This window comes from Marmota marmota, unplaced genomic scaffold, assembly GCF_001458135.2.
Source record: "Marmota marmota marmota unplaced genomic scaffold, marMar, whole genome shotgun sequence".
Lineage (NCBI taxonomy): Eukaryota > Metazoa > Chordata > Mammalia > Rodentia > Sciuridae > Marmota > Marmota marmota.
The window spans coordinates 8,737,913-8,762,731 of record NW_026000026.1 but is presented as its reverse complement, the minus strand read 5'-3'; positions in this window follow the sequence as shown (position 1 = coordinate 8,762,731).

The following is a 24,819-nucleotide window of genomic DNA, read 5'->3' as shown; positions in this document are numbered from 1 at the left end:
CGTCATTTTCTCCACAGAGGCCCACGGTCTCGTGAGGCCTTCTCCCTCGGGTGTGTGTGCCACACCTTTCTAGAACACATCACCTCCCTGTTGAAAGCATCCCAAAGGCTCCTTCTGCACAACCAGGAAGGCCAGGCTCTGCAGCCAGGCCCCGCACCCTTCCCTGCCATGGCCTCCGTGGTCACAGCCACTGTCATGACACTGTCCCCTCCGGGCCCTGTTCTGCTGCCAGGAGCACCCTTCTCCTGAAGTAGGACACCTCTCACAAAGCCCTCCCAGGACCCTAGAGCGGAGGTCCGTTGCAGGAGTGGGTCCTGAACCGTCCTTCTGGGTCTTTTCGTCATGACGGGCCCCCCCTCCGTCCTCCCCTCCTTCCTCAGGCGCATTTCCCCAGGCCCACTCAGAGAAGCCGCAGAACTCACTGTGAGACACCAAGCCTTGGACACATTTTGACAGGGGGAATTTAAGGAGTCAGACTGTGGGGAGGCAGGAGGACAAGGGACAGAAGCTGAGGAAGAAGCAGGGACAGACCCTGGAAGGCTGAAACTGCCAAGGAGACGCCATTACCCATGGTCTTTTAGAGCAGGATGGAGGAGACCCTGGACCAGCGTGTCCTGGTGACCACAGTGCAATGCAATAATCCTACGCATCTGTGAACCCAAAACAACACATGGCAGACTTGGATGTCTTAAGTACCAAAAGGCTATCAGGGGAAGTCCTGGGCCCCTGAGCAGGACACACCCTAACAGGAATTTTCTTAGGTGAGACTTCCAAAGATAGAAGAAATCCCCAAATGGCCCATGGCAATGCCTTTGGGGAAAATCATCAACAACCTCAACGTGGCTAGATCCAGAGATTGGGAGCCATCCATAACAGCAGCAAGTAGCTGTCGTCATCTTTACCATTCTCCGACCTCTACTCCGACCTCTTCTCCATCCCGTCACTGAACCCAAGAGGTCAGACGCTCCTGTTGACAAGCTTCCAGATGCACAGGAGAAAGGAGAGAAGGAGGCTGCTTACACACGTAGGCATCCCTGGAGAGGACACCTGAGGGATGGTTTCCAAGCCACATCCAGAGGTCAGTCCACACTATGGTCCAAACGTCCTAATTTTTGAACTGAGACAGTGTTCAGTAGCTGAAAGTGACTTTAGAAATTTCTATTAAAACGGGTGATCGAAAAAGTCATGTAGGATGGCAGGGGAAGCAACTTCCCAGTTCAATAAAGTTTTAAGTGATAGCTGAAGACAAAATAAAATTGCTGTGTTTGTTCCCCATTGTTCCTGCTTGCTTCCTCTTCTATTATATACATAAAACTGCTGGTTAGCATAATTTCTTACACATGGTAAACTCTCAATAAATGTCCTTGAAAGAATGAAGAAATGCTAGAAAATTAACATTTCAAGATAAAAGAAAGAGAGAGAGAGAGAGGGAGAGAGCCAAAAGACAAAATCCCCATAGGTAATTTCTAGCCCACTTAAATTTAAAATGACGTTAAAATTATCCTTTCATTCATTCCTGGGGACTTAAATTCCTCCCCCGTACCTATTCCCATAGATATAAAATCAGTGAACAAATAAATTTTCCTACCCCCAGAGTCCCAGAAGCTCAAGTTTTTTGAACTAGTTCTTCCACCAAAAATGTAAGCCTCCAGAAAATAGGGACCTTGCATAGATAAATTTTCCCAAAGGGCCAAGCTGCTTGTTGAAATGCTTATTCCAATAGTAGCAATACCCACCATTGGGGATTTCCTTTCAATCGCTTCTCCAAGGGTAGTTAGGATTTCCTAGATTGTGAATCCTAAAAAGTAGGGGGAAGAGATGCCTGCAGACATAGGCAAGTATGGGCGCATTCAAGATGCGTGGCTGGTTTGGTCCCGCTAGAACCTTGGTTTTGGCACCGGAAGAGGGAGTGAGATCAAAGGGACAGATGGAAAGTGGTCTGTGAATCCACTCTTCAGAGAAGACCTTAGGATCCTACTTAAGGATATTGCCCTTTAGGAAAGAGGAATTTTCTCCCGGTACTTTCCAGCTTTTAATCAAGTGATCAGAGTCTACATGCAGTAGCTCAGGGCATAATACAAATTATCCTTAAATCTTTTGGGCTAAGCTTTTTCAAAAATCCTGTTATCAACAAATGTGACTTTAACACAAGAAGAGAGTTAGTTTTCAAACAAATCCAAAATATATGGGGAAAGTAGATAGAAGGTTGTTTCTGCACAGGAGAGGAAGAATCCTCCCAGGCTGGGGAAGAAGAATCTAAGCAAAAAGAAATGGAAGGAGATCTATGGGCTCAGAGGGGTAGGATATCTGTTCTTCTAGACCTCAGGGAAACCACTAGAAAGGAGTGACAGCATGGAAAGTCCAGGCAAATGGGCCACAAGCAGCTTCCCCTAAATCTCTGCATCTCAAATATGGTAGAGAAGTCCTAGCAAGCTGCTGGGTTTGGAGGTCAAATGGGACAATGGACATGCCTGGTGATCCAGTGTGGCCCAAAGCCAGTTCAATGGGTAGACCCGCCTCTGATGTCTCAGTGCAATACAAATCAGGGAGCCTAGGAGTGTGTGGTTGTAAGCAACAGAAAAGAATTCTGATTAATTTCAGCAGAAAAAAAATTCACTAAAGGGTTCCTTGTAGCTCACAGAATCTGCTTGGAGCACCACAGAACCACAGCTGGAGGCTTTGTGGTCAGAACCATAGCCCAATCTGAGCTGTAACCCTGGCTCCATGAAGAGGCCACCTCCAGGGATAGGCATGGACTCTGCCCTCACAACTTCTGCCCCTGCCTGAATGTGGCCACTTGTTGTTGCCACTACTATCACTGGAATGAATTCTATGTGACCCCTGATTTTTCTTGTCCCAAGCTTTTAATCACAATTGGAGCTTCCAGTGGGGCTGGGAAGGCGTGGCTGGTATCTTCACCTTCAGGCAGGAGATGAGCTCGGCTTTGCAAAGACAAGTCTTTTCAGGTCAAGAAGGGAGCCCATGTGTGCAGAGTCCAAAAACCTGACAGATGCCACCTCAGGAGGGGAAGCTCTTTGTGCCAGCTCAGTGGAACGGGAACTGCAAGTGAGCAACTAGGTTGAGGTACAGAAAACAAAATTTGATTGTACATCTTAGTTTGCAGATTAAAATGCATGCTTACTCCACCATGGCAGGGTGATGTTTTCAAGAGTTTGAGGCACTGATCTAATATCCTTGGGTTCTTTACAATCAAACAATCTAGTACACTGGTGAAGAGTCCAGACTCTCGACTCCCAGTTCCACCTCTGACTAGCTGGTGGCCCTTTGTTAGTTTCTTGGCACCATAAGCATTAGTTTCCCTCTCTGCAGAGTGGAAATAAGAGCCGCCTCACTGCATGAAGTGCGGGGGTGGATGAGCAATAGGGTGGAAGGAACTAAGAACCTTGATTCTTCTCCATCCCTGTGTCTACACTTTTTGTGATGTCACTTGGCAGCGTCTCTCCCTAAAGCAGTAGAGTCCCTTTTCCATCTGAGCTGCGCTTGTGTTGGCTTTGTCTGAGAGGATGCAATGGAAATGGTCTCTGAGACCTTGCAGGGCCTCAGAGAAGCCACTTGGGTTCCTAGGAGTCCCTCTAGCACCTTCAGAGACCATGCCCAGGCTGGCCTGCCCTAAGGTTGCCAGCCTGTGAAACAGACACCAGTCACCAGTGACCCCATTCAACAGCCAGATACGTGAGCAATCCAGACCAGAGCCCCTTAGCTGACCACTGATAGCCGTTTGCTATGCAGTGATAACCAAATGTTGCAGACTAGTAAAAAAAATAAACAAATAAATAAATATCAACAAAAAAATACTAAGCACATCAATAAGGATTCTATGAATGATACCATGCGTACCAAAAAGAAGGCATCTTATAACATGCTAGCGGCCATGCAATTTGACATAGTGAGAGCTGACATTCCATGTAAAATCATCAATGAGATTTGTCACTCAAGGGCACTGTCCAGACAGATATTCTTCATATCACAAGTAGAAAAGGTCAGCCCTTTCCCTGCAACATAGAACTGACTGAAGGTTAAAAAATAAAAACCTTACAGACCCCAGCTGTCTGGATTTGATGTCTACTAGAGGCACATTTGGCCTTGCTGACTCAACACATACGTTACATGTGATAAAATAGACCATTGCAGCTCAAAGTCCTATTTAAGCCCTAGATCAATGGTTTAACTCTTGTGTCAGGACAGGTAGACACAGCTGTGTGATGGAAGCGTTGTTTGGGAAAAAATGATGTTTAGTGGTAAAAACCGAGACAACCACATCTGTTTTCACTGGTTTTAAAGTCAAACCAACCCCTTAAAAGGTAATTTCTGGATGCATGTGAGTATCAGGCGGTATGAGCAGATTATTTTTATTCTATTTTACATGTTCCATCTAGCCCCAGTCCTCTCGCTTACAAACTTAAGTGTTCTAAAAATTCACTATAGTAATCACAATAGTTTTATTTTGCACATCTACTGAGATTGTCAAATATCTGTTCCCCGTGCTTCCAAAGTAGGTGGTATATAATGAATTCAAAACTTCAGTAAATAGAGCTCAGGGGGCCTACTTTGTTCTCCTGACTCCTATGATTACCATAATTTGATTTTATAGTTTTCTGTCCGAATCTACCAGCTAGGGAGTGCTCTTTACTGAGTCATGAACTTTCCCATCATTAAATGTCTTCACCTATTTTCAACATATCAGAAGTGTCCAATAACTACATTTTATCTACCCTGAAGAAAGTTGCATTGAGACACTGGGGAACACACATATAATAAAGTTTCCCTTATGCTTATGCAAAGTCCTTGCAATTCCCAGTTCCAGCATTTTCTGTGACTCCATTTTCAGGAGCATAAAGATTGCATAACACGTCTTCCGAGGAGGCCAGGACGTATGTGTACAAGGACAGAAATCTGAGTAATTTCCCAATGGCCCAAAGGGAATATTAAGCTCTTCTGTCATTCTGTAGTATATTATTTATGGTCCCATTTTGTTGGATTTTTTTTCATTTGTAAGTTCAACTCCATGTCCTGATAGAAGGTGACAAAATGCTCAATATGTTAAAAAATCTTATCACTAAATCAGGAACAAAACTATAAATTTTGGCCTTTGAAATCAAACTGACTGGTGAGAATCATTTTGTTCCTGAAATATTACAGTAGTGATCAATTTGCTGTAAAACTAAGCGGTTTAGCTCAGCAATCTATAGTTGGAAAGCAAGTTGTTCAAGAGGAAAGTTTATGCCCAGCCCAAGGGATAAATTAAATTTTATGGGGAAAATATGCATTATTACATGCTTATCTGTTTAACATATTATTCTTTTCCACATCAGTATAATAAATATTTTTAATCATATAGTTTATCTCACATACATAGAGTGATGCAGTAATTTTATTCCTCCAGGATTGGCCCAAACATGTTCAATTAATCATAGAATAGAGAAGAGCTTTCAAATCTTCAAAAAAGAAGAAGCAAAAGAAGAAAGAGAGAGAGAGAAATTCTGATGTGCTTAGCAAATGTACATGCCCAGTAAAATAAGGCAATAGAGGAATAACTGAAATTATATTTCCCCAAAGAGTAAGTATCAACTGATCTAATTTACCCTCTCTCTCCATTTCAACCCCACTTTTTACATAGCAGTTTGGGACTAAAAAAAAAAAAATGCTTTGGCCTTACTTGACTCCATTCATAAAGAATGATTTCACTCGAAGATTTTGCCTCACCGGGCATGGTGGCACACTCCTATAATCCCAGCGGCTTGGGAGGCTGAGGCAGGAGGATCAAAAGTTCAAAGTCAGCCTCAGCAACTTAGCAAGGCACTAAGTAACTCAGTGAGACCCTGTCTGTAAATAAAATACAAAGTAGGGCTGGGGGGATGTGGCTCAGTGGTCGAGTGCCCCTGAGTTCAATTCCCCGTACCCCCCCCACAAAAAAAAAAAAGATTTTGCCTCAAAATAATTGCCAGTTGTAAGAGATCCAACTGCAAGGGTAGGAATCCAAGATCTGTGCATATGTGAGTGACAGGTCATAAGAGTCAGTAGCTGAGTCTGAGCACCAGTCAGTCTAACCTACATCACTCCACGTAATCTCCACAAAATTCTATATGGGATAGTAATGTTGCTATTTCTGTTTCAGAGATAAGGAAACTGGACCTCCAGAGGCTAATTAAGCAATAATTAGAGGATGTAGGAAGAGGCCACTTAGGAAGCCATTGCTACAAACTCCTTTGAGAGAAGATGGCAGCCATGAAGGTGAGGGTGAGAGGGCGACACAAAAAATACTTGGAAGATGAAATAAGTAGGACAGGAAAGTGAGGCGGCTGGAGCCATTCCCAGAGAAATGCACGCTCATATGTTACAAGAATAATAGAAAGAAAACCCAAAGCATATATCCAATACTTCCTCTTCGTCCCATCTATCTTGCATGTAAATGAGCATACAAAGAAACATTACCTCAAACTGCAATTGCTGGTGAGGACAACGAGTTCCCAGTTGATGAACAGTCTAATGCGTCATCTTGACACGAGGGTGGACAATTCTCCATTGCACAGCCACATCCTGGTGATAGCATTTGTCTCAGACTATGTTCTCAAGGATGTTTGTATGACAAGCAGCCTTGGAAAAATAGGCAGTATCCCTCTGTGGGGCAGAGAGCAGATTTGTCTCCTGACCAGTAAGAAAAGCAATCTCTCTCTGAGACAGAGATTCGGCAGATTTCCCAGGCCTTGTAGTATTGCAGGTTTCATGACATCTTCAAACGTCCTCAGCCATAGCACCAACCCACTGCACATGTACCATCTTCCAGACACCCACATTGCCCACATGAGACTTATGGGACAAAAGAAGGAGACACAAACGTGGAGCACGTGCTTTCTGCGGTGCTGTGAAAAAAGTCTTTTGTTTCAGACCCAGGAGTTTTGTGTCTTCTGCCAGCATCTATGAAACTATGGAAGGCCAACTTATTAGCTTGCCAGGTAAAATCTCAGACCCTCCACTTTTTTTTTTTTTTTTTTTTTTTTTGCAGTTGTAGATGGACAGCATGCCTTTATTTTATTTTTATGTGGTGCTGAGGATTGAAACCAGTGCCTTACACATGCTAGACAAGCACTCTGCCACTGAGCAACAGCCCCAGCCCCCTCCACCATATTTGACAACTACATTGTGCGTTGACTAGTGATTTTTTATATGTATTATTGAATTAACAAATATAGCAGTCCCTCACCCCCGACCCCCGCCTTATCCACAGTTTTGTTTTCCACCATTTCAGTTACCTATGGTCAACAGTAGTCTGAAAGTATTAAATGGAAATTTCCAGAAATAAACAATTCATAAGTTTTTAATTTGCATAATCTTTCTTAACAGTGTGATGAAACCTTGCAGTATCTGCTCTGTTCCACCCAAAGCATGAGTCATCCCTTTGTCTAGTGTATCCAAACTGAATACCAGTGACTCGTCTTTGAGTCACTTAGTAGCTGTCTCGGTTATTAAATTGATTGTCACAGATAATAGTGCTTGTGTCTAAGTACTTCTTATTTTACTTAACAATGGCCCCAAACTGCAAGAGGAATGATTCTGTAAATTCAGATATGCCCAAACAGAGCTGTAAACTGCTCCCTTTAAGGGTGGAAGTACAAATCATTTTGAGAGAGACAAACAGACATTCACATAACTTATTACAGTGTATCATTATAAATCTCCAATTTTATTATTAGTGTTGTTAATCTCTTACTGTGCCTAATTTATAAGCTAAACTTTATCATGGATATGTATGTTCAGGAAAATGGTACTACTCTGGGCTTCCAGCAGCCCCCTGGGTCCTGGAACATATCCTCCAAAGAGAAGGAAAGATGACCACATGCCTCTACCCTCTCCAAAGGATCTCAAGCAGTCTCCAATTCCACCACTTGGGATTTCTATTTCCTTATTTTTCAGTTGGTATAATTATACAGAAAATCAATATTATCACAATCCAGAAATATGGACGATCACATCTGTCTATATGGTTAATGTCGTAGCATTCTAAGTGAATGATTCCAAGCACCCACTCATCTTCAGTATTCACTGAGAACCTCCAAGCTCTTCCCACTGAAAAGTGTGAACGGTCCCTGCTCTCCGAGAGCTTAGAGTCCTCACAGGAACACACACAACAGCAAGCAACTACAAGTAAGGGGTTGCATCCTGTTAGAGAGGTGCAGCTGCCAGGAAGGGGCAGGTCACCCGAACACTGGTGTCAGAGAACACCTGCACATATGCGTTAACCAAGAAAGGTGAGAGAGAGGCTCCGACTCTGGAGACAGTTCCTGCCGAGTCCTGCAGGTGAGCGAAGACCTAATGGGCTTACAAAGCACAGTGGGAAAGAAGAGGAGAAAGGCAGCCATGACCCAGGGATGGGGGTTGTGTGATCACATGCAAGGATTCAGAGTTTTAAAATCCTGCAGGCAACAGGAAGGCAAAATGGGTCTTAGGCAAGAAAGTGCATTTTATAAAAATAAAAAGTTTACATTTTAGAAGATAAAAATGACTCTAGATGCTAAATTGAGCATCCACTAGAGCAAAAGTCTAGAGCAGGAATTCTTGAATGGAGCATGATCTATATCTGGGGCTGGATAATTCCTTACTGGGAAGGGACCTATCCTGTGCTTTGGAGGGTTTCATCACACCTGTTCGATGTCTGTAGCATTCTTTTAATCACAACAAATATTTTTTTTTTCATTCATTCCCTGGAGAGCAAAATTGGTCCAGGTGGAGAAGGTCCAGGTGGAAGAGAGGAACACAAGTACAGTGCCGTGAACCAAGAGGGAGACCAAGGTGCCTGGACTAGGTGGAGGGAGGAAAAGGAGGTGGATTGAGCAAAATGCAGAAGCGTCTGCAAGTTGCCCATATATCTGTGCACCCGTCTCTCAGAAGTTGCTGGAATGATCTCCCACTCGACTCATGTATAGAAATGAGTTTTACTACTGGATTCTGCCTCTTAGTCTAAGCAAAACCTCCTATGGTGCTTGTCTGTCTCCACCCTGCTAAGTTATGTCCTTTCATACATATCTATGCATACGTTCAGTTTTTGCAAGCATAATTTAGACTTTTCAAAACAGTGACACAGTAACAAAGAAAAATTGAGATGTGCAGCATTTTGAATATTGATTCTGGTTCTCGTGTGCTACCCCAGACGTTTCTCATGCTGCTTTGTTTTTATGCATTTGTTCCCTCTGCTTTCCCATGTCTTGCCCAACTTTAAAGGACTCTGCAATCAGCAGGCAATTAGGCCCACAGATCACGGAGAGAATGCAAACACCGTACCCCAGGCCAATCTTTCAGAAAAATCTGCTCGCTGCTACAGAGGGTTTTCATACGCTAAAGGGCAACTTAGAGAGTGTTTTCAAAAAATCTGTTAAAGTAGAAATGGGTCTTATATTTATAGGAGATGAATGGTGTGCTAGAAATTTTACAAATATTGCCTCAAATATTAAATCTTCACAAGCATTGTGAGAGAGCAAACTAATTAGCCCATTTTTACATTAGCAGAATGTGAGAGTCAGTAAAGATGCTTAGGGGAGTCATGGCACCCAACAGATGAGTTATAAAGCTGGGTTAGAAAGACAGTGCAACAGGGCTCAGCAACCTCTTCAGTAAAGGACCAGCTAGTAAATATGTCTGGCACTACAGGCCACAGGGTCTCTGTCTCGCTGACTCAATTCCACAACTGCAGCACAAAAGCAGCTCGACAATAAGTCGGTACAGTGGTGTGTGACTATGTCCCAGTTAAGCTTCCTCTACGGACACAGGCATTTCAATTTCATATCATTTTCACATGTCACAAAATGTGGTTCTTGTTCTGATTTTGTTTGATCATTTAAAAGGTGTAAACAATGTGTAGCACACCTCCAGGCAGAAACAGGCCACTGGTCCCTTCTGGCCCACCAGCTGTAGTTGGGTAGGATGTGGTTAAGAACATGGACTATAATGCTGCCTCCTTGGTGTGAATTCCTGCTCTCTCACGACATTGTAAATGGGTAATTTTAGTGACTTTCTTTTTTTAATATTTATTTTTTAGCTGTAGTTGGACACAATACCTTTATTTTTTTTTTTATTTATATGTGGTGCTGAGGATCAAACCCAGGGCCTCGCATGTGCTAGGCAAGCACTCTACCACTGAGCCACAACCCCAGCCCTAGTGAGTTTCTTAACCAACATCTGTGGGGTTCAGTGTCAAGCCTGGGTTCCCAGAAGGGTTTTGAGGACAAGTGGTCTTTCTGGAAGGTGATCCCAGGAAGCTGTGGTTGGGAAGTATAGAAGCAAGACAGGGAAGGGAGAGAGACGAACACAGGCGTGTTGGCAGCAGGTTCCTGCTGGGGGCCTCTGTCGGGTGCAGCAGGAGGCTTCAGGATTGAGGCATTTTTCATTAGACATTGGCTGAGAGCTGCTCCCAGGGACATTAGCTCCCAGCTATCTCCCTCACCCCTCTGTTGACAAAACACTCTCCACAGGCCCAAGAAAACCTGGGAGGAAGAGACTCACAGGCCCAAAACAGAAAGTCTTTGACCAAGCAGAGCATTCAGAAGCTCAGGAGGTGGGCAGGCCCCCAAGGCTCCACCGCCCTCAGTGGACAACAGGTGTGGCAATTATGCTCCCTCTGTATGCACTCAAAGATGACATGAAGTGAAGCGCTTAGGGCTGGGACTAGGGGAGAGGGACATGGAATTTCAAGGGATGACAAAATATGCAAGAGTCAAGATAAATCATATCAATGCAGTGTTTTAAAAAATCAAAAGGGGGCTGGAGATGTAGCTCCACGGCAGAGCACCTGCCTAGCACAAAGGAACTCTGGATTTGGTCCCCAGTACCTGCACGAAAGAAAGAAAGAAAGAAAGAAAGAAAGAAAGAAAGAAAGAAAGAAAGAAAGAGAGAGAGAGAGAGAGAGAGAGAGAGAGAGAAAGAAAGAAAGAAAGAAAGAAAGAAAGAAAGAAAGAAAGAAAGAAAGAAAAAAGCATACCAAGAAACTGTAAAGAACAAAATCAAAATTTTAAATAAAAGCAGGCTTGGTCACAGGGCTACGCAGATCCACACGGCACCCGAGGCAGGGGAAACGTGCCTATATGCTTTATGGGGTTTTAGTGGGTAATTTATTCAGAATTAGATTTTGGAAATATTTTCAAAGCTCAACTCAAAATGGATTTAGGCTAGGAATAAAACCAGAGACCCTGCGTCTAATAGACTAAAAAGTAGGCCCTAATATTCATCATTTGGGATTAGGCCCCAACTTCCTTAATAAGACTCCTTTGGCGCAAGAATTAAAATCAAGAATCATTAAATGGGATGTACTCAAACTAAAAAGTTTCTTCTCAGCAAAAGAAACAAGCTGTGAGGTGAATAGAGAGCCTACGCCTTGGGAACAAATCTTTACCCCTCACACATCAGTTAGAGCACTAATTTTTAGGGTACATAAAAAACTCAAAAAGCTAAGCACCAAAAAAACAAATAACCCAATCAATAAATGGGCCAAGGATCTGAACAGACATTTTTCAGAAAAGGATACACAATCAATCAACAAATATATGAAAAAATGTTCATCATCACTAGTAATGAGATAAATGCAAATCAAAACTACGCTAAGATTTCATCTCACTCCAGTCAGAATGGCAGCTATTATGAAGACAAACAACAATAAGTGTTGGCGAGGATGTGGGGGGAAAAGGCACACTCATACACTGCTGGTGGGACTGCAAATTGGTGCAGCCAATATGGAAAGCAGTATGGAGATTTCTCAGAAAATTGGGAATGGAACCACCATTTGACCCAGCTATCCCTCTCATCAGTCTATACCCAAAGGACTTAAAAACAGCATACTATAGGGACACAGCCATATCAATGTTTATAGCAGCACAATTCACAATAACTAAACTGTGGAGCCAACGCTAGATGCCCTTCAATAGATAAATGGATAAAAAAAATGTGGCATATATACACAATAGAATGTTATTCAGCAATAAAAGAGAATAAAATCATGGCATTTGCAGGTAAATGGATAGAGTTAGAGAAGAAAGATAATGCTAAGTGAAGTTAGCCAATCCCAAAAAACCAAATGCCGAATGTTTTCTCTGATATAAGGAAGCTGACTCATAGTGGGGTAGGGAAGGGGAGTGTGGGAGGGGAAGAGGAGGCCATGGGGTCAGAAATGATGGTGGAATGTGATGATCATTATTATCCAAAGTACATGTATGAAGACACAAATTGGTGTAAATATACTTTGTATACAGAGATAAGAAAAAATGTGCTCTATATGTGTAATAAGAATCATAATGCATTCCGCTGTCATATATAAATAAAAAATTAATTTAAAAAGCATCATATTGTACACTTTACATACACTAAAAAATAATTAAATAATTAAATATTGACAATGCACCCGGCTTCAGTAAGTTTTAATACACACATTTTTACAATTTCTAAGCATTTCTCCCCAACCCCCCAACTTCATTAATGTTCTGGGGAAATTCTGACCATTAAAAAACTACATAGTCGTGACCACACAGAGGGCTGTGGCTTCCCTCCTTCTGTGGGCCCCAGTGTGGTTCCACATGGCCTGTTACTGATCTGGGCTTTACTTAAGATGCTGATATTTTGTTCACTATGGATTCTTGGGTTAACTTTGATTTTTCAAATGTTGCATTAAAATATGACTTTCCTTGATTCCTGAGGATCTGCATTCCCCTGTGTAAGTGCCTCTCTGGTCATGTCCCTGTCCTGCCCTGATGGGACATGCACAGCACTTAAGCCAAGTGCTTAATGGGTGACAGCTTTACTGCTGGTCTTCAAACCCCACTTGTCCAGCGCCACCAAAAATATTTCTTTTTACAACCTTCTCATTGCTTCCTTGGCCCATCAGGATAACCACATATTCACATCTAACAGTCACCACAATAAATTATCTCCCTCTCTCATTTTCCCATCCTGGCATGTGGGGGGAAATGCAGTCTTTTATTGAATCTTTCAGAGGCATATGTGTTGATAACTACTCACATAACCTGTTAGAGAGGGGAAAAGTTAGCAAAGCCAAGGCAATTATGGCTGGATAATTTGAAGGGCCCACTTTTTCCTGACAGCAAATTAATTGATGTTATAATGGGTATGTCACCCTGTCATCCATCAACATTTATTGAGTTCTGACAATGTGCTAGGTTACACATGAATCAGAACACACACACACACACACACACACACACCAGAAACCAAAGTCTTTCTTCCCCTAGTAGTATTCATTGATGACGTGGTTTGTAATGTCTGTTTTTTTATGCAAAAAGGAAATCACATCGCCTATATCCCCTGCTCCATCTTAGACCTTCTCTCTCCCTCTCTCCCTCTCTCTCTCCTTCTCTCTCCCCCTCCCTCCCTCCTTCTCTCTCTCCCTCCCTCCCCCATCCTTTGAGGCATCACCATGGCACCACAGCAGAGCAGAAACCCAGCAAGATTCACCCACCTCTCCCGCNAAAATGGTACTACTCTGGGCTTCCAGCAGCCCCCTGGGTCCTGGAACATATCCTCCAAAGAGAAGGAAAGATGACCACATGACTCCAATTGGCTTTGAAGATGAGTTGTAATCAACTTCTGAAATGGAAGAAAGAATTCTGATTTGTGGGAGGAAGTAGATTTGTCTGAGAGTCGCATTTTAATGACTCCTGTGTGTTCATGACCCAGGCTTCCTGGAACCAGGTGGTTCAAAAGCTGGTGCTGTATCAGCTTTCCTGACTCTGTCTCACAACAGATGCCCACAGAGGCAGGGAAAGCATCAACCCTACCCTACCTGTGGAATCAACGGCCTGTCGGGTGCTCGGGTGCTCGTGGGCCGTGAACAGGCAGATAGCCAATGGCTCTGTGCATCCTGCTCCTGGGGAGGGAGGCAAGTGGCTGAGTCAAAAGAAGAACATCACCAAGTAATTAAACACACACACACACACACACACTTCATTTCCAGTTGCTGGGAAAGATATTAAAGAATTGCAGGAAGCAAAACCCAACTGAAAAACAGCCACTTGATTTCTAGAGTTGCTGTTAGAAATTAAGATGAAAGAACCCTGGAGACGGATTTATGACTTGGTCCCACATTACTGTTTATTTACTTATTTATTTGTGTGTGTGTGTGTGTGTGCGCGTTTGCTCTGGGCAACACTTTGTGGTATCGGATCCAGACCTATAGCTGTGAAATTTCATCCTTAACCCCACATTTCCTTTCTTCCAGCAGCTCTGGTTACAACCTAATGTTATTTTAACAGTTTTTCTTTAATTTAACGATATTTAATTTGCATTCGATCAAGTGACATACAATAGATCATGCTATTACTATGATTTATATCTGATGAACTGGCATAAATTCAACATTATAAATTGCGCCTGTAAATGAAACTATTATTTTACAGGAATTACTGTAGCAGAAAGGCTAAGGACCCTCCAGTCAACCTTAGTCAAACCCACTCTTTAGAGTTTTATATTTTATGCCCGCAATAAATGCTTTTGTGAAAGCTCATAACCCACAAAAAAGTCATTTGAAGTACATTAATTACGATAATACTATCCAAAAAGCTGCACGGGCCTATTTTTGTGACATCATTCTTTGATTTCTTGCTGCCTTAAATTATCCCTTTGATGGCTTCGGAGATTAACAGTCATACTTTTGTCATTAAATATAAGGCATTTTAAAGCTTAATCCACCTAAGTTCTAATTGATATTGCTTTCAGTTGGCAGATAGCGACCTGATTTATAATTTAAATATGTGGCATTATATGCATCTCTCCAGTATAATGAAAAAGCAAAGTTCCTCTCATCTTTCTCAGCAATGTTAACATCAAGGAAAAGTCACTTTCTTTTTTTCCTTTTATATCCTAAGCCTAATTGAAAACTGTTCATTGAATTTCAACATGATAGAAAAGTCTTTTTATCTCTCAATTTGTCCATTAGCGATTATAATTGAAGTATCTGCTACACAGCTGAATTGATATTGTTCTTGTTTAAATTCTGAATTTCCCTAAATCTTTCAGAAGACATCAAAAAATATATATGTATATCTATGCACACACACACACACACACACACACTTATGTGGCTCAGACGGTATCGGCTCACAACGCTGCTTCAATGGAGGAGTCGACGGACTCCCTCTCCACGTGGAAAAAGCCACACAAAGAAGGAAGCGGCTAATTTTGCTGGAGAACGTGTTGCATAATAATCTTACCAGCATGACCATAAGGTTTGCTAATTGCCACATCTGTTTAGCAGCTGTCAGACGCTCCTCACATGCTGCCATCAATATTACAACAGAACGCATTACTGGGAGTTTTATTGTTCTCAACTGTTATTTATTCGTCATAGACATTACTACAGCTAATGACGTCTATTTATGTTATACCACTAATTATTTAGGGGGAGGGGGGCTGGAAACCTCCCTTTCATCCAGTTCACAGTTTGGATTAGGCCTCTCTTTTGTGCCCCTGACCCCTGGCTTTGTATCCCTCCCTGATGATCCCTTCCTGGGGAATGATACTAATTTGTCCTCATCCATAGTCATCACTACCCTAATAGATTTGTAGAATTAAAAAAAAAAAATTAAAAGGAAGTTTTCGAAATGTCTTCATTCCTGAATGGCACTCATGAATTCTTCCCCTGCATCTCTAAGCGGAGTCCGCGTTAATAATGATAAATGCAAATGTACAAATAGATGGCTGTTTAGGCTGCCTTTGTGGGGGCAGAGCTGCTCTTGCTGATTTTTTGTAATTGCTTTTGTATTTCACCTGATTCTTCAGCATACTGCATATTTTTTTTTAAGCACAGCAAACTACGCCATCTATTAAGCAGAAAACAGAGGTTGCCAAACTGCAGACTGAGCGAAATACACATGACCTGATTTAAGATGAATTGATAGGTGTCACTGATCTCTATTATACATAGAACACAGGAATTCTATATGATGTATTATTTATCCGTAGCCAATGCCATTTTGTTCCATTAATAAACCTGTATATCAGAGATATACAGTACTGAAGATTCGTTTGGGGGAGTACAAAACGACATGGTATTTGCCTACCATTACTCAATTATTTTCCTCATTTTTCCCCTGCATCTTTGCATGAATTATTAAGACCCAGGCTGTTTATTTAAGCATCTAATTTTAGTGCACGTGTCCAGCCGAATCCTGTCTTCTCCTCTAATGAAAGGAAAATAGTGAGAGAATTTCTAATCGCGGCCTCAAATTTTAGAATTGCAATGCACAACACAAGTTGTAAAGGTCACTCTACTCTTGAACCACGTGGCAGAGACATTTGATGAGCCTAAAAGTCCATTTTGGTTACACATCACATCATGCCAACAAATTAAAGTAGAGCTGCTTGGTTAAGTCAAGCACAATTTGCATGCACTTACAGAGAAATAGATTAAAGGAGGAAAGATCCAACACAAGTAGCCCAAAAGGAAATATCTTATCCAAAATGAAGGGAGCCGCTGGGTGATCACTGCCAGGAAAGGCAGCAAGTGACCATCATTAACAGCACAATGTTTAACACTGCCTACCCCAGTTACCAGGCTTGGACATCTCTGATTTTCCTGTCTGGTGATGCATATTCATTTATAAATCAAATCATGCTTCAACTCCATAGAATGATTTGAAAGGGCTTACTAAGATACTGAACAGAATGATCTTATTTGTAAGAATTTACTTTGCTTTTCCAAATGTGGACTGAAGGCTAACATTCTGCTGTGGATTAAAAGTGATTTAACATGATACAGAGACATTTAGTATGGGGATTTTCTTGGTTTGGGGGGGTTTCTTCATTAAAGACTGCCTCAAAGACAGGTCTCTCTCCTCTCTGATCCTATGAGGAGGAAGTTTATGTTGATTCTGTACACTGCTGGAATCTTCAGAATGAGATTTTTCAAAAGGCTTCATCAGGAAAAAAAAAAAACAAAACAAAACACTAAAATCTTTCAAAAGATAATACAACTGCAGAATGGAAAGCCATACTGTGACTCCCACAAGCAATTTTCTTGAAGGCTGTTAATCTGTCCCAAACATCTATACCATCTCTTCTACCTTGACCCTTGTCCCCTTTCTCCAAGCTCCCACAAGCCCAGAGATGGAGAGAGGGGCGTGACATATCAGGTACCTAGGAACCAGATGCCCTTCCAGAGTCTGTGTCACCATGCACTTGGGGGCTGACCTTGGTGCTGGGGAACTCTGGCCTTGTGAAATTCCCAACAGGACAAACATCGATGATAGCTCAGCCAACTGTCCTGCCAGGCTGGAGCAGCATGAAGAGAGAGAGGTGGAGTGGAGGGACAACTTCAAAATTAAGGGAAGGACATCAAAGAACTTCCGGTGGAAAAGGGCAGCATGAATTCATCTACTCATTTTCTCTCCTCCTCAAAACCCCAGGAAAAATGGCAGTAAAGGAATTAAAGAGGCATGAATTCATGGGGACAGAGTATAGGGAAACAGAGAATGACAAGAGAGACATGTCAGTCAGATTTGGAAAGATGGAAAGTGGATGGATACATGGTTTCCCCTTTTTTCCCATCTGCTGAGGACTGGATGGTGGTGAGAAGTCCACTTGGAGCCAATTTAAACTCCAGGACATGGAGAGTTTAAGGACCAGCAGACCCAGGTACTTCTAAAGTCAGGGAAGCAGAAATGAAGTCAGGGCAATGCTAAGGATTTCCTCCCTCACCTTCTCTTGCAAGAAAAGGAAAGTCCCCTCAAACCTGGGTTGAAGAGCTGGAAGAGAAGGCTGCACAGCAGCTTGGAGGTGAGATGAGTCCTTCTCATGCAGGATCTGCATCCTGACAGGGCTCTCCCCTCTGTTCTCCACTCAGCTCCTGGTCCTGGCTATTTGGTTTACACTCACCTCCCTCCCCAGCTGGAGAGTCACTGTTTCCTTCATTAAAAAAAAAAAAGACTAGTCTGTCCAAAAGAAAGAAAAAAAAAATTCTCAGATACTGACATCCTGGGGTTCTTCAATGATACAGGCAAGACATCAGTCAGGGCCCCACTGAGAGGCCTACCACTCAACAAGATCCATGCCAAACTCAAGTATAGAATGAACAAGGGAAAAGCAGTTCTGTGGAAATGAAGCCTGGGTAGCATACAAGAAAAAAATGTCAAAACACCAAAATATAACACTCATGAATACAATGCATAAACAGGAACATGCCAAGAATAAAAAATAGCTTTGGGGAATTAAAAGATAAAATGCAACAACTGAAAATTCAAAAGATAGTTTGGAAGCTTACAGTGAGAACTCTTCCAGAAAACAGAACAAAGAAAGAAGAGATGGATAATGGAGGGGAAAATATTAAGAATTAAAGAGAAAACATCCAAATTATAGGAGTTCTAGAAAACAACAATAACAAAAATTAGAGGAGGGAAATAACATAAGAAATTATTCAAGAAAATTTTCCAAAACCCGCTTCAAGAACTGTCAGTTTCCCAGATTGGGTGTCCACTGTGACAGAGGATTGGACACAAAAAGACTGAGTGCAAACTACCTACTGGACTGAGAGTCCTGGACACACAAGGCTGGGTACACACTGTCCACTGTGTTTCCTGGCTACCATGAACAGATTTCCTCTGCCTCACTTTTCCTACCATGATGACCCCACCACAACCACCACAGGGCCAAGAAACCATGGACTGAAACCACAAAACAAAATTAACTTTTCTCCTTTTAAATTATCTCAGGTATTTTGTCACAGCAATGGAAAAGACAAAGACACAGCCCTTCCTGTCTACTAAGTGCTTTACTAAATTAAATCAATGAGGCAATTTTTATTTCTAAGGTCTTACTTCTTTGCAGTGTAGGTTTTAGGGTCTCTTATATGTCTAACCAGCCCTTCCCAATGGGTTAAAACCATTCTTGACTCAAGACAGCAGAGGTTCCCCCAGATTCACCTCTACACCTCCCTCTCACCCAAAGGAAATTTCTTCCCCTCTCCTGGCTCCTCTTACCTTCTCTCACCTGGATTCCTACTGATGCCCTGGTTTTCAGTTTCCCTCCTCTGAAGGTAACCCCTCCACATGACAGCTCTAGAGATCATTCTAAAATGCCAATGTGATAATGACCCTTTCCCTTGCTTGAAACACTTTAATGGCTCTCCCAATCATCCAGCAGGATAAAATTCAACTTCCATAAATTCAACATCATGTAAGTTCCAGTCCCACCTACCTGCAGCTGAGACCACTTAAAGATGCTGCACACCCCCATGACTCTGCAAATGCTGTATCCTCAGCCTGGCCCTCCCCACCCCACCCCATCTATTCCCATCAACCCTGCCAAGTTCTCACACATCCTTCTAGATCCCACACAAGTAGGTCCTGCTCTGTGAAACTCACCACCCACCCGGTTCTCTCTCCTCCATCGATGCCATCCACGCCATCCTTCCTGCCATCCTTCCTCCCTCACAGCACTTATCTTAGGTTCCACGGTCTCTCAATGCAGGAAGGAGTCCCATGCTGGAGGATGAGCTCATCTCTCTGTCCCAGTACTGAGACAGGGTCTGTCCTTGGTAGATAATAAATATTTGGTGAAGGCTTGCTGAGTTCTCTTCCAGGACCATTTCTGAATAGTTTTTTGGGAAGAGATACTCAGTAGTTATTTACCAAAATGAACCAAAACTTTTTCACACTCTGTGGGAAGCTTCCATTGAGTTCGACTGCTCCACATCTATTCACCATTACTTTGATGTTGGCACTAGAATGGTGATTGATTTTCTTTGAGAACAACACTTTTTTTTTTTTTTGGTCTCAGCCAGTAGTGTAACACAAACAGCTCTTACTAGTTCATGGGAGCCCGTTGTTAAACTATCAGGAACACCTTTAGACATTGGGCAGATAGTTTGAAATCAGCCACGATGAGAAGAACATTGACTCATAGAAATTGGCAAATACCAAAATGGCCTGTCCCACACCTGAAGCAGGTTGTCAAATATTTACCGCTCACCCATAGTCTTAGTCCATGTGGTTTGACAGGGACTGACCTCACCCACAGCCCACCGAGTGGGCACCTAGCTCAAGCCTGCCACTCACTGCAGTCCTCGCCCTGCCAGACCACCAAGACTGGTTCATCAGCACCCTGTTACTTCCCAACAAGAAGCTCTCCATACTACCTCAGAAACTACTAAAGAGAGAGGCTCATTGCAGTGAAATGACTCTCTCTAAGGATGACAAGTAATCCCAGAACTGCAGGGGTTTCTCAGATGGAGAAAACCTACCTGAGAATGAGGTCACCTGGAGGAGAGGGAGAAGGCAGGCAGCAGCTAGACCAAGGCCCCCGCAGTCAGCAGGATCTCATTTCTGGCCCTTCCAATGATCTGAGGCTCCTTTTTCACTTTGGTCAATTTGTGCTGAGGTTTCATCACTTGCATTGAAACATATCCTGCCCGGTTTGTAGCCAACCATAATTCCCAGCATGTAGGTGGAGTCTCTTTGGATGGTTATCTTGCTCAAATCAATGGTCTTTCCAGGGAACTGGCTCTAACATGGGCTGGTCCCCCAGCCGCTGTTTACACTCCTTGACCCTCTCCTCCTGGCCACAGGTGAATCTCTTCCTCCCCTAGGTTTGCAAGTTTCACGTGGGTTATATTGTGAATGACATAATCATGGAGTTAAGCAGTCTTATTGAAAGCACTTGAGAAGGGCTATGTCCCTGGCTACGTCCCTGGTCCAAGTGACATCTTTGCCGATGGTTGCTCCTCTGATTTTACAAGAAACTCCAATAAATTCATTATCTGACCTAAGCTATTCAGTTCTACTTTCTGCTCATGTACTAAAAGAATCATAAATCTGCCTCTCTCCTAGGGTAGCACATGAGCTGGCGGGATGCAAAGCAGTCTTAGATAACAAAGATGACTCTTCGGATATGTGTGTGTGTTAGTGCATATTCAGAAAAGCCATAACTAGCACATTAAAGGGATTCCATGGACATACTACTTAAGATGAAGCGACGGCAGGTACTTTTTTAATCTGTTGATTTCAAGAAAAACATCCAATACATGTGCCCACTCAGTTTTTGACTACAACAGCAGAACCCAGCTCAGGTTAACTTAGCAGAAATGGAACTTATCACCAAGAAATCAGGAGGCACCCAAACTTCAGGGAAATTCCAGAGGACAAGGTGAGAAAAAATGAACAGAAACCAAGGTCAGCAGAACCAGTTCAAGGTCACTTCTGAAGAACCGTTGATTAGGACACTTCCTCCTACAAGTACAGTGGCTACTGCTGGGTATTGAGCTTCACCTCCGTCAGGCGCACAGTGCTGTCTCCAACGCCTTTGCCATAAACACCTTCCAAATGCAGAACCTCTGTGTCCCTCCAAGAGCAGGAGTAGGCCCTGACAGAGCAAGTCGAGATGCAGGCCCACCCCACAGAGCAGGGAGGGGGCTCTCACACTCCACAGCCCTTGGGAATCCCCTGGGGAGTTTTAATCACACTGGTACTCGGTGCGACTCCAAAAGTGCAGATTGCATTTCTGGAGAATACGTCCCCTGGGTGTCCTGTGAAAGCTCCCCAGGATGCTCCATGCAGGCTTGAGAACCACGGGCCCAGCTCCTCCAGCTTCCACAGTGGACAACTTTACCGTGCAAGGAAAGTTGGTCTTATCTGAATTCCACAATTGGCTTCCTGGCTCTCTTCCTTATATGTCTAGTGCTAATGTTGTTTTCAGCTCTTTCAATTATGCGATTTCCTTATCTTTATACTATTGAGAATACCTTACAAGATTTCTTCAACGGCAACTAAATTTATCTGCCTGTCATTTTGTTTTCATTATCCGTGATAGCAATCTCTCGCATAGCTTATGAGAACACATCAAGAGATTGGTTTTAAACAAACAAACACAACTCCACCGAGTCAACTTTCTTGCCGAGGTACCCTGAGTGCCTGCTGCTTTGGTGGCTCACACACAATCTGTGTCCAACTGCGGTGCTCATTCTGGCCGGCAACAACTCTTCTCTGTGCCTGCACCTGGGCGCTCTTATCCCCTGTTTCCTCCTTATCTCCGCAATCCGGGAGGCTGTGGCCCCAGTTTTGCTCCAATGAAAACGATAATTCTAAAAGCTCCCTAAGAAATGTAGATGCATGGTCATCGTCAGAATGTTCTCATTTTGAATGCGTATAGGCATCTGCTCATCGTGGTTGACAGTTGATGGCTTTTAGCTGTAGCATGTCTGTAAATAAACAAATAACAAGAATCTGCGCATCCCATCTCCTCTCTGCTTTGAGCTCATCCACAAAGGTCTGGATCCAGGGGGTTCATGACGGCGGCCAACCTAGTGCCTTTGTCATTATTACTGTGGGAAGAAAGCACTCACAACAGCAGATCTACCCTCTCCACGGTGCTCACTCTCTGTACTACATCGCACAACAGATCACTAGGACTTTTTCATCTTGCTTAACTGAAACTTTACACCAGTTCAACAGCAGCTGCTGTTCCGGTACTCGGGCAACCACTATGCTGCTCTCTGCTTCCTGAATTTGACTCTTTTAAGAATTAGGCAGAGCCAGGCACAGTGGCACACAGCTGTAATTCCAGCGCCTCAGGAGGCTGTGGCAGGAAGATCACAAGTTCAAAGCCAGCCTCAGCAAAAGCGAGGCGCTAAGCAACTCAATGAGACCCTGTCTCTAAAAAAATACAAAATAAGGCTGGGGATGTGGCTCAGTGGTCAAATGCCCCCGAGTTCAATATCTGGTACCCAATTAAAAAAAAAGGATTATGTGGTATTTGTCTTTCTGTGCCTCTGACTTATATCACTTAGCATAAAAGCCTCGGGTTTCAACCTTGTTGTGTGTGGTCCTCCTGGTCAAGGCCAATTCATATTCTATTGTATGTATCGACCACATTTTCCTTATCCATTTATATATCAATAGAAAGTCAGGCTTTTCCACAGCTTGGATGCTGTGACTGAGGCTACCACAGAGACAGGAGTGCAAGTATTTCTTCGAGAGTCTGATTCCAGTTCTCTTGGATAAATACGTAGTGGGATTGCCTGATCGTATGGCTGTTCTATCTTTCATTTTTTGAGGACGCACCACGCAGCTTTTCACAGCAGTTGCTCCATTTGACAATCCTGCCAACAGTGTGCAAGGGTCCTACTCTCTCCGTGACCACACCAACACTTGTTACTTTTGGGTTCTCGATCAGGGCCAGCCTACTAGGTGTGAGAGACGCTATAGCCATGTGGTTTTGGGTTTGCATTTCTCTGATGACTCTCCAGTGCCCTTTTGAACCACAGCTGTGGCTCCCAGTGATCAGCCATCTACCGACCTGGATATGAGGGGCACGTACGTGCTCCTACTTACAGGCTGACACCACCTGCTCAGAGTCCAGGGTTCAATGGCGCAGTCGGCCGCCTTCTCTGCTGTTCCTCTAACCCAGGGTTTCGCTTCCGAGGGCACTGCTCCAAGTTCGAGGGAAGTGCTCTTCTGTTGCGGGGACTATCCTGGACATTGGAGGACATTTAGCAGCACCCCCAGCCTCTGCCCACCAGCAGTACACACAGCGGTTGTGACAATCAAAAATGTCTCTTGATGTTGGTCAGCTTCCCCAGGGAAGAGAGACCTGCTCAGATTCTAGCTGGTCACATATGAGAATCACCCAGAGACCTCACTCTCCTGGACATCAGCCCGACCAGGAGACTCAGCATCTCTGGGCACAAAGCCCCAGCACCCTCCTTGTGAAAGTGGTCCAGGGATTCCCAGGGGAAGCCAGAGCTGAGAACCTCTGTCCTGAAGCACCCAGCCTAATGCTGCTGTGGAGCTTCTTAAAGTCCCTCTCAAATAGATTTATAACTGGCTCCCCCCTGAGCGACAACTGCATAGAAACAATACCAGCTATAGCATCAAGGGCTATCTTGAGGAGTTTGCAATTTAATGGGGTCACGAGAATGTGAAGGAAATAAAGCATTCTTCATTCATAAGTCCACGTGGAAAATTACCTGGAAAGGGGATCTAAGAGGAATGAGAGAGAATGAATGCTCCTCTGTAGGAGGTCAGCCCATAGGTTGCAAACCGGGAAGCGCAGGGGGAGAATGTGCCCAAGGCTTCTTAGAGGCCAGGAGGGCACTTTCTGTTTTTTGAAGTTCCTGGTATATTCTTAAATGTTACAAAATATTTATTATGCTTTTGGCATTTACTTTTAAAAAAAATCTGTATTATAATTTGCACACCACAAAGTACACCATTTTGAATTCTTTAGGACAGTGACTTTTAGTATATTCATAGTAACAGACTATCCTCAGTATCTACTTCCAGAATGTTTTCATCACCCCAAAAAACAACCCCTGTGCCCATGAGCAATCACCTCCCCTGATTCCCTGGAACCTCCCAGCCCTGGACACCTCTAATCCCTTAGGGTCTGTGGACACGCCTATCCTGGACACTCCATATAAATGGCCTTTTGTGTCTCACTATCTGGAGAGTGAAAGCAAAATAAAAGGGAAATCAGAGCGTTCCTCTCAAGAGCCAACGAAATATAGTTCCTGAGATATGGGCTTTGGCAACCGACGAACGAAGATCAAATCTTATTTCCTCTACCCTCTAGCTCTCTGGTCCCAGGCAGAACCACTGTCAGACGACCCAGAAGCATTGCAGTAGCCTCCTCCCCTACCTGGCTCATCCCAGGGCCCAGTGGGCATTGCCTGGGCCTCCAATTCTACCAAGAAGAAAGAACAGGAAGTCTGAGGTGGCTCGAGGGAAGTTACATCTTTTCTGTGACTAGAAAGAGAGACGCTCAAAAAAAAAAAACACTCTGCCACTTGTCCCCACCCCTCCCTTCCCTTGAAGGTTG